The 16,575-nt window shown below is 40.2% G+C and overlaps 1 protein-coding gene across 2 annotated transcripts in view; it reads left to right on the forward strand.

Annotated features, from left to right (window-relative positions):
- CPQ (carboxypeptidase Q) overlaps positions 1-16,575 on the forward strand; it is a 573,403-nt gene that overhangs the window by 32,076 nt on the left and 524,752 nt on the right. Inside the window, exon 1 of one of the 2 annotated variants that reach the window (XM_025265060.3) lies at positions 9,208-9,302. The exons of the other annotated variant lie outside the window; for it this stretch is intronic. The gene's annotated coding sequence lies outside the window, so the exon portion shown is untranslated. Of the gene's footprint in view, positions 1-9,207; positions 9,303-16,575 lie in introns of those variants that run through there. 2 annotated transcript variants of the gene reach the window in all.

The raw sequence follows: 16,575 nt of genomic DNA on the forward strand, positions 1-16,575 counted from the left end.
GCCATCGTTAGAATGTCTACAAACAGTAAATGCTGGAGAGGCTGTGGAGAAAGGGGAACCCTCCTTTATTGTTAGTAGGAATGAAAATTGGTACAACCGTTGTGGAGAACAGAATGGTTCCTTAAAAAGGAACAGAGATTCCTTAAAAAACTAAAAACAGAACTACCATACGATCCAGCAATCCTATTCCTGGGCATTTATCTGGAGAAAGCCATGATCCAAAAGAATACATGAACTCCAGTGTTTATCGCGGCACTATTTCCAATAGCCAGGACCTGGAAGCAGTCTAAATGTCTGTCATCAGAGGAATAGATAAAAAAGATGTGCTACATTTATACAATAAACTATTTCTCAGCCATAAAAAAAAAGAAATAATGCCATTTATAGCAACATGGATGGACCTAAAGATTATCATACTAAGTGAAGTAAGTCAGACAAATACCATATGATATCACTCATATGTGGAATTTAATTAAAGAAAAAAGATAGAAATGAACTTATTTACAAAACAGAAACAGACTTACAGACACTGAAAATAAACTTATGGTTATCAAAGGGGAGAGGTGAAGGGGAGGGATAACTCAGGAGCTTGGGACGAACACACACATACTACTATATATGAGATAAATAACCAGCAGATCAGATCAGATCAGATCAGTCGCTCAGTCGTGTCCGACTCTTTGCGACCCCATGAATCGCAGCACGCCAGGCCTCCCTGTCCCTCACCAACTCCCGGAGTTCACTCACACTCAAGGACCTGCTAAATAGTGCAGAACTCTACTCAGTATTCTGTATATGAGAAAAGAATCTAAAAAAGAATGAATGTATGTATATCTATAACTGAATCACTTTGCTGCACACCTGAAACTAACACAACATTGCAAATTAACTGAACGCCAATAAAATTAAATATTTTAAAAAAGCTTTATTGTACTTATTGACTTGTGAGAATACTTAATGAATTTATGACTATGTTTTCTCTAAGAGTTTTCTAGTTTCTGGTCTTACATTTAGGTCTTTAATCCATTTTGAGTTTATCTTTGTGTATGGTGTTAGAAAGTGTTCTAATTTCATTCTTTTACATGTAGCTGTCCACTTTTCCCAGCACCACTTACTGAAGAGACTGTCTTTTCTCCATTGTATATTATTTCCTCCTTTGTCAAAGATAAGGTGCCCATAGGTGCGTGGGTTTAACTCCAGGCTTTCTATCTTGTTCTATCACTTGTCTGAAAAGCTTTTGATTTCTCAATCAATTTTGAATGAGATTCTTGCCAGGTAGAGTAATCTTGGTTTTATATTTTTCCCTTTCAGAACTTTAAATATGTCCTACCATTCCATTTTGGCCTGCAGAGTTTCTGCCAAAAGATCAGCTATTAATCCTATGGGGTTTCCCTTGTATGTTGCGTTTTCCTTGCTGCTTTTAATATTCTTTCTTTGTGTTTAATCTTTGTTACTATGTGTTCAGCATGTTTCTTCTAGGATTTATCCTGTATGGGACTCTCTGCACTTCTTGGACTTGATTGACTATTTCCTTTCCCTTATGGGGAAGTTTTCAACTATAATTTCTTAAAAAAATTTCTCAAACCCTTTCTTTTTCTCTTCTTCTGGGGTTCAAATGTTGGTGAGTTTAAAATTGTCCAGAGGTCTCTGAAAATGTCCTCAGTTCTTCTCATTCTTTTTCCTTTATTCTGCTCTTCAGCTATTATTTCCACCATTCTATCTTTCAGCAGACTTACCATTCTTCTGCCTCAGTTATTCTGCTATTGATTCCTTCTAGAGTATTTTTAATTCCAGTAATTATGTTGTTCGTCTCAGTTTGTTTATTTCTTCTAGGTCCATGTTAAATGTGTTAATTGATTCTTCTGTTTTCTCCATTCTGTTTTTGAGGTTTTAGATCATCTTTACTCTCATTACTCTGAATGATTTTCAGACAGTTTTGCCTATTTCCTCTTCATTTATTTGGTCTTGTAAGTTTTTACCTAGTTCCTTCATTTGTTCAGTATTTCTCTGTCTTGTCAATTTTTTCTGTGTTTGTGGTCTCCTTTTCTCAGGCTGTAGTGTTGTATTCCTTCTTCTTTTTGGTTTCTGCCCTCAGTGGATAAGATTGTTCTAGGGATTTGTGTAAGCTTCGTGTGGGGAGGGACTTGTGCCTATGTTCCTGGTGGGCGGAGGTAAGGTTTTTTTTTTCCCTCCAATGAACAGTGCTGTGTCAGTTGGTATGTTTTGGGGTGTCTGTGGGAAGCCTGTCTGCTGATGACTGGGTTTCTGTCTTTGTCTTGCTTGTTGTTTGGTTGAGGAATTCTGCAGTGGGTGTTGCTGACAGTTGGGTGATGCCTGGTCTTGGGTACAGGTGGAGGCCTCCGTGGGAGTTCTCACTAATTAATACTCCCTGGGGTCAGGCGCTCTCTGGCCATCTGGTGTCCTAGACTCAGCATTTCCACTCCAAAGGCTCAGGCCAGTCTGTGGCAGGGGAACCGAGATTCTACAAGCTGTTTGTTATGGCAATAAAGGGGTTTAAAGCAAATACACAAAAGTAAAAAATAAAACAAAACAAGAAAGAAAAAAAGAACCCCAGACAAATGATAAATACAAAATCAGATAAATAATAACAAAAACAAAGGAACACACACACACACACACAGAAACAAAACCAAAATAGTCCAAAGAAAGGAAAGTGCAAGAGAGTGACCTGGTGAGCAAAGGAAAGCAAAAATTTTATTGACCAATTAAAAACAAAACCAACTAAAACATAAACCAGAAAATAAGACCAAAGCAGAGTGCCAACTGGGGAATAAAGCAAGGAAAACAAAGCAAACTAACAAACATGATGAGATAAAGACAGAAAAGGAAGAAAAAAAATAGAAAAGCAAAGTTAAGTAGAAGTATATAAAAAAGATGTATATATATTAAAAAATACCTACAGCAGGAAAAGAACAACAGGAAAAACAAGCAAAACTAATAAAAAAGATAAAAAACTGCACAGAAGTTCAAAACGCCAACTTAGAGGTAGAAGTATATAAAGGAAATAAAAACTGTGATTTAATAAAAAGTTCTCAAAAGCTTAAATAAAGTTAAGAAGAAGAATAAAATCAACAGCTACAGCAACAGAAGAAAAAAAAAAAGAAGAACAAAAATCCAGAAACTACTACAGAATAAATCTAAAGACAAGAATAATAATAAACGTGCTTTGCGGATCTCAGCTGTCAGCTTCCTTTCCCTCAATGCTGAGTCACAGCCTACCTACACTTCCCTAGATTGCCCTCCAGGACTGGGCTGGTCTCTATACCTGCTACGGGGACAGCTCAGACTCTAGTCCAGCCCTTCCCCTGCATGTTCTTGCCTCCAGTGTCCACCGCTGCCAGAGCTAGAGTGTTTTCTTTTGTGGTCACTCTCATTGTCCATTTATATGTTCCATAGACACAGAGTCTGCCTAGTTGATTGTGTGGATTTAATCTGCCGCTCGTACAGCTGGTGAAATGGTTTTCAATCCTCTTCCTTAACCTCCCTGACCCTGGAGTTCAATTGTGGTTTTATCCCCACCTCTGAGGTAAAGAACCTGCCTGCAATGCAGGAGACCGGGGTTTGATCCCTTGGTTGGGAAGATCCCCTGGAGGAGGAAATGGTAACCTGCTCCAGTATTCTTACCTGGAGAATCCCATGGACAGAGGAGCCTGGTGGGTTGCGGTCCATGGGGTCACAAAGAGTCGGACACGACTGAAGCGACGTAGCATGCAGGCATGCATTGGAGAAGGAAATGGCAACCCACTCCAGTGATCTTGCCTGGAGAATCCCGTGGACAGAGGAGTTTGGTGGGCTGCTGTCCATGAGGTCGCACAGAGTCGGACACGACTGAAGCGACGTAGCATGCATGCAGGCAAGCGACCAGCACTGTCACTCTCGAGTGTGTTCCCGAGGCTGCCCTGGAGGGCTTGGGTCTGTCAGTGGGGACCAGGTGTGGACGTGGTGCAGCTTCCTGGATCATAGGGACCCTGGCACTGCCAGGTACGCAGGGGTACTGGTAGCCACGGGCACAGGAGATTTGGCCCTCCAGCCTCTGGCACCTCTGCCCCAGGGAGACATGAGAGTATGCCCCATGAGAGTATGGAGGTGACAGCTGCTTGGATAGTGGGGGCTCTGGCGGCTCCAAGTGTGCAGGGCCACCAGCAGCCTCAGGGGCAGGAGCTATGGTGCCCTTAGAGACTTTTTCTAGCTTCTGGCAGCTGGTGTTACAGGGCCGCCTTGGTTCAATAGCCCTCCAAACTGGTGGAAAAACCGTGATCTCAAGAGAGTTCTCAGTGTACCATTCCTGTGTTTCTTATTGTCCTGAATGCCACCAATTGGAGGAGGAAATGGCACCCCACTCCAGTTTTCTTGTCTGGAGAATTCCATGGACAGAGGAGCCTGGTGGGCTACAGTCCATGGGGTCCCAAAGAGTCAGACATGACTGAGTGATTAACACACACACTGCCACCGATTCTGATTGACTACACTGAACTTTCTCATCTTGGAGTTCCTGCCAAGGATCTGGCTCTAGCCATTCTGCCTTTGTGCCCCCATTTGAATCAACATCAGCCCCTAAGTAAAAGCTTTTTGTAGTCTATAGAGGTGGTCATTTAATTTTCTTTATTATATTATTAATATGCAAAATTATTTAATCAATTTTATTATAAAACTACTCTTTTATTTTGGGAATAAACTCTCCTTGGTAATGGCATAATATATTTTAATGTGATCCTGGATTCTGTTTGCATATTTGTCTAATGTTTTCACCAATATTCATAAAATGAATTTGAACTGTAGTTTTGTTTTTTCTATACTATCTTTATTGGAGGTTTATATCTTCATAAACATAATTTTGACGCTTTTCTTCTTTTTCTACGCTCTGAAACACTTTAAATGGCATTGGGCTTATCTGCTTCTTAAGGATTTGGCAGAATTTCTCTTGTGAAACAAACTGTGTTGAACTACTTTTGTAGGAGTAAATGTTTGACAATTTGTCCTACTTTTTCTATGGACATTAGTCTGTTAAATTTTCATTCCTATCTGGGGTAGATTTCCTAGTAAATAATCTGTTTCATTTTAGTTCTCAAATTTACTCACATTGAGTGACCAAAATGGTGTTTTAGGATTTTAATTTCTTATGCTTTGTTATTTTCTCATCATTGTTTCTTTCCTTTTAACTGAAAAAAAAAAGGAGGCAAATTAAAGGTTTTCTTTTGTATTCGCTACTCCCAAGAAACAGTTCTTGGATTTACTTATTAATTCTATCATGTTCTCTTTTTCTAATTTATTAATTTCAACATTTATTTTTATTAATTTCTTCCTGCTGTCTTATCTTTCTTTTCTTTTATTTTGCCTTCTTGAGTGCTTAAATCATCTTTTTCATTCATCCTTGTTTCTTAATATTTTGGCTGTATTGACTAGATAATCTAGTTACCCTGTTTTTCTAAACAGTGTTTTCAATCCATATCAATTCAGTTCAGTTCAGTCGCTCAGTCATGTCCGACTCTTTGAACCCCATGAATCACAGCACGCCAGGCCTCCCTGTCCATCACCAACTCCCAGAGTTTACTCAAACTCATGTCCATCCAGTCGGTGATGCCATCCAGCCATCTCATCCTCTGTCGTCCCCTTCTCCTGCCCTCAATCCCTCCCAGCATCAGAGTCTTTTCCAATGAGTCAACTCTTCGCATGAGATGGCCAAAGTATTGGATTTCAGCTTTAGCATCATTCCTTCCAATGAACACCCAGGACTGATCTCCTTCAGAATGGACTGGTTGGATCTCCTTGCAGTCCAAGGGACTCTCAAGAGTCTTCTCCAACACCACAGTGCAAAAGCATCAATTCTTTGGTGCGGTACTCAGCTTTCTTCACAGTCCAACTCTCACATCCATACAGGACCACTGGAAAAACCATAGCCTTGACTAGATGGACCTTTGTTGGCAAAGTAATGTCTCTGCTTTTCAATATGCTATCTAGGTTGGTCATAACTTTCCTTCCAAGGAGTAAGTGTCTTATAATTTCATGGCTGCAGTCACCATCTGCAGTGATTTTGGAGCCCAGAAAAATAAAATCAGCCACTGTTTCCACTGTTTCCGCATCTATTTGCCATGAAGTGATGGGACCGGATGCCATGATCTTAATTTTCTGAATGTTGAGCTTTAAGCCAACTTTTTCACTCTCCCCTTTCACTTTCATCAAGAGGCTTTTGAGTTCCTCTTCACTTTCTGCCATAAGGGTGGTGTTATCTGCATATCTGAGGTTATTGATATTTCTCCCGGCAATCTTGATTCCAGCTTGTGCTTCTTCCAGCCCAGCGTTTCTCATGATGTACTCTGCATGTAAGTTAAATAAGCAGGGTGACAATATACAGCCTTGATGTACTCCTTTTCCTATTTGGAACCAGTCTGTTGTTCCATGTCCAGTTCTATCTCTTGCTTCCTGACCTGCATATAGGTTTCTCAATAGGCAGGTCAGGGTGGTCTGGTATTCCCATCTCTTTCAGAATTTTCCACAGTTTATTGTGATCCACACAGTCAAAGGCTTTGGCATAGTCAATAAAGCAGAAATAGATGTTTTTCTGGAACTCTCTTGCTTCAATCCACATAGTCCTTTTTTTTTTTTAATCATTTTTTTCTAGATATCCTACATCTCTGTTTTTTAAAATTTAATTTCTTTACTTGTTGGCTGTATCAGGCCTTAGTTGCAGCATGTGGGCATCTTCCTTGAGTCATACAGGATCTTTCGCTGCAGTGTGTGGACTCTCGTTGTGTCACGTGGGCTCAGTGGTTGTGGCTCACTGGCTCCAGAACACACAGGCTTCGGTAGTTGTGGTGCCGGGCTTAGTTGCTCTGCAGCACTGGGATTGTAATTCCTCAACCACTTGCATCCCCTGCATTGCAAGGCGGATTCTTAACCACTGGACCACCAGGGAAGTCCCTCTACAGCTTCAATTTTAGTATCATCTTTGAAACATGATATCAGTTACATCATATTTGGAAGCAAAGGAAACTTTAGCAATAAAATTTTATTTATTTATATTGAAGTATAATTGACTTACAATGTTGTACCAATATCTGCTGTACAGCAAAATGACTCATTTATACACATATATACACTTTTTAATATTTTTTTTCCATTATGATTCATCACAGGATGTCGAATGTAGTTCCCTGTGCTGTACCTTAGAACCTTGCTGCTTACCCATTCTGACTGTAATAGTTTGCATCTACAGCCCCAGACTCCCAATCCATCCCCCTCCCTCTCCCTCCCCCTTGGCACCACAAGTCTGTTCTCAATGAGTCTATTTCTCTATAAGTCTATTTGTAGATAGATTCACTCATACCATATTTTAGATTCCACATATAACTGATATCATATGATATTTGTCTTTTTCTGACTTCACTTTGTATGGTAATCTCTAGTTTCATCCATGTTGCTGCAGACAGTTTTTTTTTTCTGGCTGAGTAGTATTCCATTGAATATATGCACCACAGCTTCTTTATCTGTTTGTCTGGAGATGGACATTTAGGTTGCTTCCATGTTTGTGAACAGTGCTTCTATGAACATAGGGGTGCATGTATCTTTTTGAACTATAGTTTATCTAGGTATATTCCCAGTAGTTGACTTGCTGAATCATATGGTAATTCTATTTTTATTTTTCTGAGAAACTTTAATTCTGTTTTCCATAGTGGCTATATCAGCTTAGATTCCCACAGTGTAAGAGGGCTCTAAAAGTTAACAGAATTTTAAGATATCTCATGGTAGAATATTTTTCATGTTCTAGTTTTGTTATTTTAAAGTTTTATTGCATTGTGTCACAGATATCTATACTGTTTCTACTTTTTTGGAACTTGATAAAGTTTTCTTTGTTTCCAGATAGTCAGTTTTGTAAATGTATCTCAGGAACTTGAAAGAAGGTGTGTTCTCTATTTTCTGAGCATATCACTTAGCGGTACATTATTTTATTTATGTTTTCTAAATTCTGAGATATATTTTGTCTGTTCTGTCATGTACTGAAAGAAAAGAATCAAAGTTTCCTGTTGCTGAGATTATATTTTCTAGTTTAAAACCTATTGTTTTAAAATAGATTTTTCTTTGTGGATAGCAATGCTATATTGATGGATACTTAGATATTTGTAGCAATTAATCTTCATATTGGATTGTACTATTTAACATTATAAAGATTTTTTTTCAGTTAATGTATTTTACTTTACATGCAAACTCATCTGTTACTAATATCATGAACGTTATTTTCTTTTTATTTGCTATTGCTTTTTAGAGCCTTTGTGCTTCCTTTTATCTTCAACCTTTTTTTTTTTTTTTTTTTTTACCAAATCTAAAACTCTCCTCTTATGTGCAGCAGATAGTTGGATTTTGCTTTGAGATTCAGTCTAACAGTCTCTTTTTTCTTTTAATAGTTATGTTTAAGTTATATGTATTTATGGAAATAAATGTTTGCTTTTAGTTCTGTCATCTTTTTGTTTGTTTTTAAATTTACAATATGAGTTAAATACAGTTTAGTTGGGTGAGCTGCTTTGTTGGGTGCTGTGTGTACTTTATGATAATTTGGAAGATTTGTATTTTTGTTCTAGTAGTTACCCTTATGATCATCTTTACATATTTCTCTCTCTTCTCCCTATGGACATTGATGAACTTGGCTATTTCCACTTCTTTCCACTACCTTCACTGCCAAATTCATAGTGTTATATTTCTTTATGTCTCTTTAAATATAATTCTACATTTAAATATGTTATATACATTTAAAACATTTAATTCTAAAGCTTGATTTGTCAGTTTTAAAAGATATCTTTTGACCTCTAGTATTTCAGAATATTTTCATCAGTGAATAACTGAAAACTGTAAGCAAACCTAATGATTGCTTAATCGATAAAGACATGTTATCTCAATAACAAATGTCCAGATATAGGATAGTTCTAGTATCTCAGTAGTGTCTTTAGGACCTTGGGTTTTTGCATCTTTCCACTTTGCATTCCTTAGCATATAGGCTTTATCTTCATGGTTATCTCCTTTTGGTTCCGTTACAGGGATGGAGTAGCTATGAAGCTGAGGCAAGAGACAGAAAAATAGTGCTGTTTTGCCTTCTCACATTGCTTCACAAGAGCAAAGAAACAAATGTTTCCTCATTCCTCATTGGCTAGAACTGAACCACATGTTCATGCTAGAGGCATTACTGTTAAGGCAAACAGACTTACAAAGTCTGGCTTAGACCATTCCTCAAAACTAAGGAGAGCCCCGCCTACTCTGCTGAAGAAGCAGCTGGGGAGAATAGATTTGTGCAGGTGGGACCTACACATTGGTGTCAGCTATCCCTGCTTCCTTACGATGGGAAAACAGCAGAAGTAGATTATCACTAACTTTCTTGTTGCTTTGCTGCTTTACTTGTTAATATACTTTTCTACATGTTATGGCTTATAACACATTAATTCTATCCTATAATCACAATCTATTTGTTTTGTTCTTAGTTATAGTGAATTCAGTACTGCTGTTAGTCATTTTTGTTGGAATTTTTTTCATTTATTTCTTGATTAGCTGAAGTTAATATACTAGCAGTTTCTTCTAGGGATGGTGAAGAGGAGAGAGAGAATCAATTTGGGTCCTTCCATGCTCAAAAAATGTTTGTCAGCTGTCAGTATACTTCAGCAACAGTTCTTTTGGATACAAGCTACTTGGTTTTGGTGTATTTTTTTGAGATTTTTTTTTCTCCAGACTGGGAAATAAATATGGATTGAATCCTATCTGTTTCATTGTTTTGATTAGGTGCTTTGGAGACACTGTCTATGCATATGTTTGATTCCATTTTTTGAATTCCATATATTTCATTTTTGCTGTAATTGTTTGAAAATTATAATTTTGTTGTAAATATTTTTAACTTGCATTTGCATTTCATTCTGATCACTGTTCTCATTTGTATCCTTCCTGATCCTTACTTTTTTTAGCAGTCTCTTTGGGCTGTCTCTAAAATGATTTTCATTTCTCTGATGATTTTATTTTTCTCTTCTGTTTATGAATTCCATCAATACATAATTAATCTTTTTCTATTGACTTGGTTTATTTAACTTAAGCTCTTGTATATTTACATTGAGTTTTTGTTTTATAGAGGCATTTGCTTATTTTTGATTTTGTGAAGTTATATCTGGCCACAATTTTTATCTGTTCTGTCCCAATATTTTTTTAAGTCACTTTTTTTCTCCTTTGTGACTTTTATGTAATTTTTAAATTTTATGTGGCTATGCTGCATGGCTTGCTGGATCTTAAGTTTTCTGACCATGATCGAACCTCCCTGGCAGTGAAAGCTCTGAGTCCTAACCACTGGACCACGAGAGGTTTCCCTTCCCTCATTTTTTATAGTCCTCTTTAAATGAGGCATGTTCTTTCCATATCAGTTATTTGTGTAAGGTTTGTAAGGGAGAGGGACTACTGCCGTGTTCCAGGCTAACAGCAGATGTCCCTGTGACATGGGATTTTATTGGAGAGTACGGTCTTTTAGCTTTTACTTTCTTCCTCAATTCTTCATTATCAGTTTTCTGAAAATATGGCTTGTACGTTTGATTTGTTGTCTATTCCCAGCTACCTGCTTTCTTCTGTGCTAACTCTGGTCCAGAAAATCTGCTGCTACTTCATGTCGCTACCATCATCATTCCAAACAAGGGGTTGTTGCTTCTTTCCATCAGGTTGGGCAGTTTGGAAAACTGTCCTCGGCTGGTTTTGTCTCAGATCAGTAGCCACTGGTACTCTCTCCTGACATCTTTGTGCAGCCCTGTTTGAGCTGTGACACAGGTTTATATGTCCAATGCAAGGGAAATGAGATATGCCCGCTTCTTTTGAATGCTATAGTTGTTGACTTGTTCAGACTCCTCGCGGTCTCTCCTGATATTGGCAGGGATTAGGAAAAGCTGACCTAGGGTTCCAAAATCACTGCAGATAGTGACTTGCAGCCATGAAATTAAAAGACGCTTGCATGCTCCTTGGAAGAAAAGCTATGATCAACCTAGACAGCATAGTAAAAAGAAGAGACATTACTTTGCCAACAAAGGTCCATCTAGTCAAAGCTATGGTTTTTCCAGTAGTCATGTATAGATGTGAGAGTTGGACTATAAAGAAAGCTGAGTGCCAAAGAATTGATGCTTTTGAACTATGGTGTAGGAGAAGACTCTTGAGAGTCTCTTGGACAGCAAGGACATCAAACCAGTCCATCCTAAAGGAAATCAGTCCTGAGTATTCACTGGAAGGACTGAGGCTAAAGCTGAAACTCTAATACTTTGGCCACATGATGCGAAGAACTAACTCATTGGAAAAGACCCTGATATTGAGAAAGATTGAAGGCAGGAGAAGAAGGGGACGACAGAGGATGAGATGGTTGGATGGCATCACCGACTCAATGGACATGAGTTTGAGTAAACTCTGGGAGTTGGTGATGGATAGGGAGGCCTGGCATGCTGCAGTCCATGGGGTCGCAAAGAGTCAGACATGACTGAGCAACTGAACTGAACTGAACTGAACAAGCCTTGATACACAAACTGGGACATCAGTTAACTCTCTGCAGATTTTGGACTTGCTACCCACTCCAGTGTTCTTGCCTGGAGAATCCCAGGGACAGAGGAGCCTGGTGGGCTTCCGTCTATGGGGTCGCACAGAGTCAGACAGGACTGACGCGACTTAGCAGCAGCAGCAGCAGCCCCAAAATGGTGTGAACCAATATCTTATAATAAATCTTTGTTTTTCTGGAGAACCCTGGCTAATACACACAGGATATGGAGACTGACTAAATATAGGAGCCACAGATGAGTTAAAGATGACTTAAAATTTGGGATTAAGAATTGTGGAGAATAATAACTGTAGTAATAGAAATAGGAAAATTGAAAATAGGAAGTCAGTTTTGAGGAAGAATTTGTTTGGTTTTGGTTTAGTTGCCTCTGAAGTGAAATTGGAGATTCAAGTGAAGTTATTTTGAGTGGCTGCAGTAAGGTAGGCAGCTGTGTTGGTTAGTCTGGGTGTGGCATCTTGGAATCATCTGCAAGTGCAAGAACAGAAGTCACTTGAGAGAGCAAAGTCCACAGGGCAGTGAGATAGAGGAGCCTGGCGGGCTGCAGTCCATGGGGTCACAAAGAGTTGGGCACAACTGAGCGACTTACACTTACTTACTTACTGCTAGTTACCAGTATTCCTCAAAATGTTTATAATTTGATTGAGGACTTAAGAACTACATTTGAACAATAATACAAGTTTTAAAAGTTAGTTTAAAAAGTGGAACATTTTGGTAACTAGTATAAGAATTACTTTACTTGGAGAAATGCCTTTTTTGAGATGATGGTTCGATAAGTTTGGGCAAGAGTTAGGCTCCAAGGCCTGGCAGGTCCTCAAGTTTCTGCAAGAATGAATTTAAAAAGCAAGAGGATCAAGAGGGTCATCGATGGTGGTATGAGAGATGGCTTTAGGGAGAGGAAAGCCAAAAGGGGATTTTTTTTCATGTGAAATTCTCTGTTTTCTGAAATGTGACCCTTTCTTATTCTCTATATACATCAGTGCTGCTGCTGCTGCTGCTAAGTCACTTCATTCGTGTCCGACTCTGTGCGACCCCACAGACGGCAGCCCACCAGGCTCCCCTGTCCCTGGGATTCTCCAGGCAAGAACACTGGAGTGGGTTGCCATTCCCTTCTCCAATGCATGAAAGTGAAAAGTGAAAGGGAAGTTGCTCAGTCGTGTCCGACTCCTAACGACCCCATGGACTGCAACCCACCAGGCTCCTCTGTCCATGGGATTTTCCAGGCAAGAGTACTGGAGTGGGGTGCCATTGCCTTCTCCAATATACATCAGTAATAACCATAAAAATCACAATAAAAGTTCGTTGAGCAGATTTCCTTTGGAAACCAGTAAAGGAGCTGGGATTTATAAAAACACACACTTGCATATGATTAAATTCAAAACAGTGATGCTCTTAATAAGTCCTGTAGTTTTGGAGAAGGGCAAGGACTGTGGTTTGAGTTGTCTCTGGGAAATGGATCTTGAGGTGAATCTGAAAGGCTGATGCAATATGAGCGACAAGGAGAGCCTTGCATCGGTGATTGTGATATTGGAAAAGGCAGGAATGTGCCTAAGACAGGCTTGAAACAACACATGAATGGTCTGGTCTGGCTGGATTCCTTCAGGCTTTCAGTGGGTGTGCAAGACTGCAGATTTGCTTGTAAATGAATATAAGGACTGTCCTGAATAAAGTTGCTGTTGGTTTGTTTTTTTTTTGCCTCTCTATGTCTTGTGGGATCCCAGTTCCTCCACCAGTGATCAAAACCATACCTCCTGCAGTGGAAACATGGAGTCCTAACCACTGGGCTACCAGGGAAGTACTAAAGTTGTAGTTCTTAGTAAAGGGTGAGCCTTCCATAGCCTGTGAGGTTTTTGTTTTTTTTTTTTAACTCTACTTCACAGTGAGAGCCACCATTCATTTTGTTGTGAGACTTGGCCTTAACAGGGTTCAAAAGGGTGGACTGAGGGAAGGAAGAAGACAGAGAGAGGAGTCTGTCAAAAATACAGAGAGGGAGCCGCTAGAGATGGGAAAACCAGGATAGATTGGTGTCACTGGGGCTCAAGTAGGGGAAAATTTTGAGAAGCATGACTTGACCTATAAAATCCCAAAGCTGAGAGAGGTCAAGGAGAAGAGCTGTTTGGCAGTTTGGAGTTCCTGATGTGTAATAGCACATCTCAGCAGCGTGGGCGTGTGGCAGGATGGAGGGCAGTGACAGGCATGTGGCAGAGAGTTTGGAGGAGGGGGATGGTGAGGAAACAGAGCCATACTGGTAATGAGTGGGAGGAACAGAATGAGTGGCCGTCTAAGCAGGTGGTCCAGTCAGATAACTCTGTGACCAGGCAGAGAGAACTTTAGCACCAGGTAAGAGACTGGAAGGAAAGAGCTTAGAGACAGGGACTAGAAATTTAAGAGTGAGCGGACCCATGAAATTGGCCAAGGTGGACAGGATCTGGACAAGTAGGGCTAAGTGTAATTGACAGGAAGAGGGATATTCTCCCTCTGGGCGTCTCCTTCAGGGGGTGCTTCTGTTAGTGAGAATTCCAGAGAAGGGGAGAGCAGAGCTCTGACCCCCACAGTCAGTGAAGTATGGGGTCAGGGTCTTCTGGGCTCCACTGTATGGAAGGGGTTTAATCTTTTGTGAGCGTGGTTCTGGTAGAGAATAGAAGCCAAGGAAGAGACTAAGGGAAAATATAGGGTGAATTTATTTGATTACTAAAGTTTTGATGCAAGATTAATTGAGTTAAAAAAAAAAAAGCATTTGCAGAGGGAGCAGGCAGAAGAGGCGGGCCATGACATATAAACAAGCATCTCTGGGGGCCAGGATGGCACAAGTGACTGAAGGGGGCAGGTCATGGCCTGGGGAGCTCCTGCCCAGGCTCTGGGGGGGGGGGACCACTACCCGGCCTCTGCAGCTGTTACTGTGTGCGGGTGCATGGCTGGTATGGCCCATCCTGGGAGATCTGGAGTTTACGTGAGCCCTGTGGATGAATTGGCACTTGTTTCCAGTTTTTTAAAAAAAATGCTGTGTGACCCAAACCAAAATGCCCGTTGGCAGTTTTGGGCCCTTGGCCACCAGTTTGTCAGCCCTGTTAAATGAGGGCCGAGGAAGCCCTTGGTGTGGGGCTTATGGTTTTTTAATGGCTGGCTTTTATTTGGGACCACCACTTAACGATGGAGAGTAGGGACATGTTTCTTCATCAGTTTCAATTGAGTGGCATTCCTTTGACTCCACTGACAGATGGACAACATTTAAAATCAGTTTTCACTGAGGCACTAGACTTTCAACATCCTTTGAAAGAATCTATAACCACAGCTTCATATTTGTACTCCACAAATAGCTATGAAAAGAAGAGAAGCGAAAAGCAAAGGAGAAAAGGAAAGATATAAACATCTGAATGCAGAGTTCCAAAGAATAGCAAGAAGAGATAAGAAAGCCTTCTTCAGCGATCAATGCAAAGAAATAGAGGAAAACAACAGAATGGGAAAGACTAGGGATCTCTTCAAGAAAATCAGAGATACCAAAGGAACATTTCATGCAAAGATGAGCTTGATAAAGGACAGAAATAGTATGGACCTAACAGAAGCAGAAGATATTAAGAAGAGATGGCAAGAATACACAGAAGAACTGTACAAAAAAGATCTTCACGGCCCAGATAATCACGAGGATGTGATCACTGACCTAGAGCAAGACATCCTGGAATGTGAAGTCATGTGGGCCTTAGAAAGCATCACTACGAACAAAGCTAGTGGAGGTGATGGAATTCCAGTTGAGCTATTCCAAATTCTGAAAGATGATGCTGTGAAAGTGCTGCACTCAATATGCCAGCAAATTTGGAGAGCTCAGCAGTGGCCACAGGAATGGAAAAGGTCAGTTTTCATTCCAATCCCAAAGAAAGGCAATGCCAAAGAATGCTCAAACTACCGCATAATTGCACTCATCTCACATGCTAGTAAAGTAATGCTCAAAATTCTCCAAGCCATGCTTCAGCAATATGTGAACTGTGAACTTCCTGATGTTCAAGCTGGTTTTAGAAAAGGCAGAGGAACCAGAGATCAAATTGCCAACATCCACTGGATCATGGAAAAAGCAAGAGAGTTCCAGAAAAACATCTATTTCTGCTTCATTGACTATGCCAAAGCCTTTGACTGTGTGGATCACAATAAACTGTGGAAAATTCTGAAAGAGATGGGAATACCAGACCATCTGATCTGCCTCTTGAGAAATTTGTATGCAGGTCAGGAAGCAACAGTTAGAACTGGACATGGAACAACAGACTGGTTCCAAATAGGAAAAGGAGTACATCAAGGCTGTATATTGTCACTCTGTTTATTTAACTTCTATGCAGAGTACATCATGAGAAACGCTGGACTGGAAGAAACACAAGCTGGAATCAAGATTGCCAAGAGAAATATCAGTAACCTCAGATATGCAGATGATACCACCCTTATGGCAGAAAGTGAAGAGGAACTCAAAAGCCTCTTGATGAAAGTGAAAGTGGAGAGTGAAAAAGTTGGCTTAAAGCTCAACATTCAGAAAACAAAGATCATGGCATCCGGTCCCACCACTTTATGGGAAATAGATGGGGAAACAGGGGAAACAGTGTCAGACTTTACTTTTTTGGGCTCCAAAATCACTGCAGATGGTGACTGCAGCCAAGAAATTAAAAGACGCTTACTCCTTGGAAAGAAAGTTATGACCAACCTAGATAGCATATTCCAAAGCAGAGACATTACTTTGCCAACAAAGGTTCGTCTAGTCAAGGCTATGGTTTTTCCTGTGGTCATGTATGGATGTGAGAGTTGGACTGTGAAGAAGGCTGAGCACCAAAGAATTGATGCTTTTGAACTGTGGTGTTGGAGAAGCCTCTTGAGAGTCCCTTGGACTGCAAGAAGATCCACCCAGTCCATTCTGAAGGAGATCAGCCCTGGGATTTCTTTGGAAGGAATGATGCTAAAGCTGAAACTCCAGTAACTTTGGCCACCTCATGTGAAGAGTTGACTCATTGGAAAAGACTCTGATGCTGGGAGGG

Source organism: Bubalus bubalis, chromosome 15 (genome assembly GCF_019923935.1).
Source record: "Bubalus bubalis isolate 160015118507 breed Murrah chromosome 15, NDDB_SH_1, whole genome shotgun sequence".
NCBI lineage: Eukaryota > Metazoa > Chordata > Mammalia > Artiodactyla > Bovidae > Bubalus > Bubalus bubalis.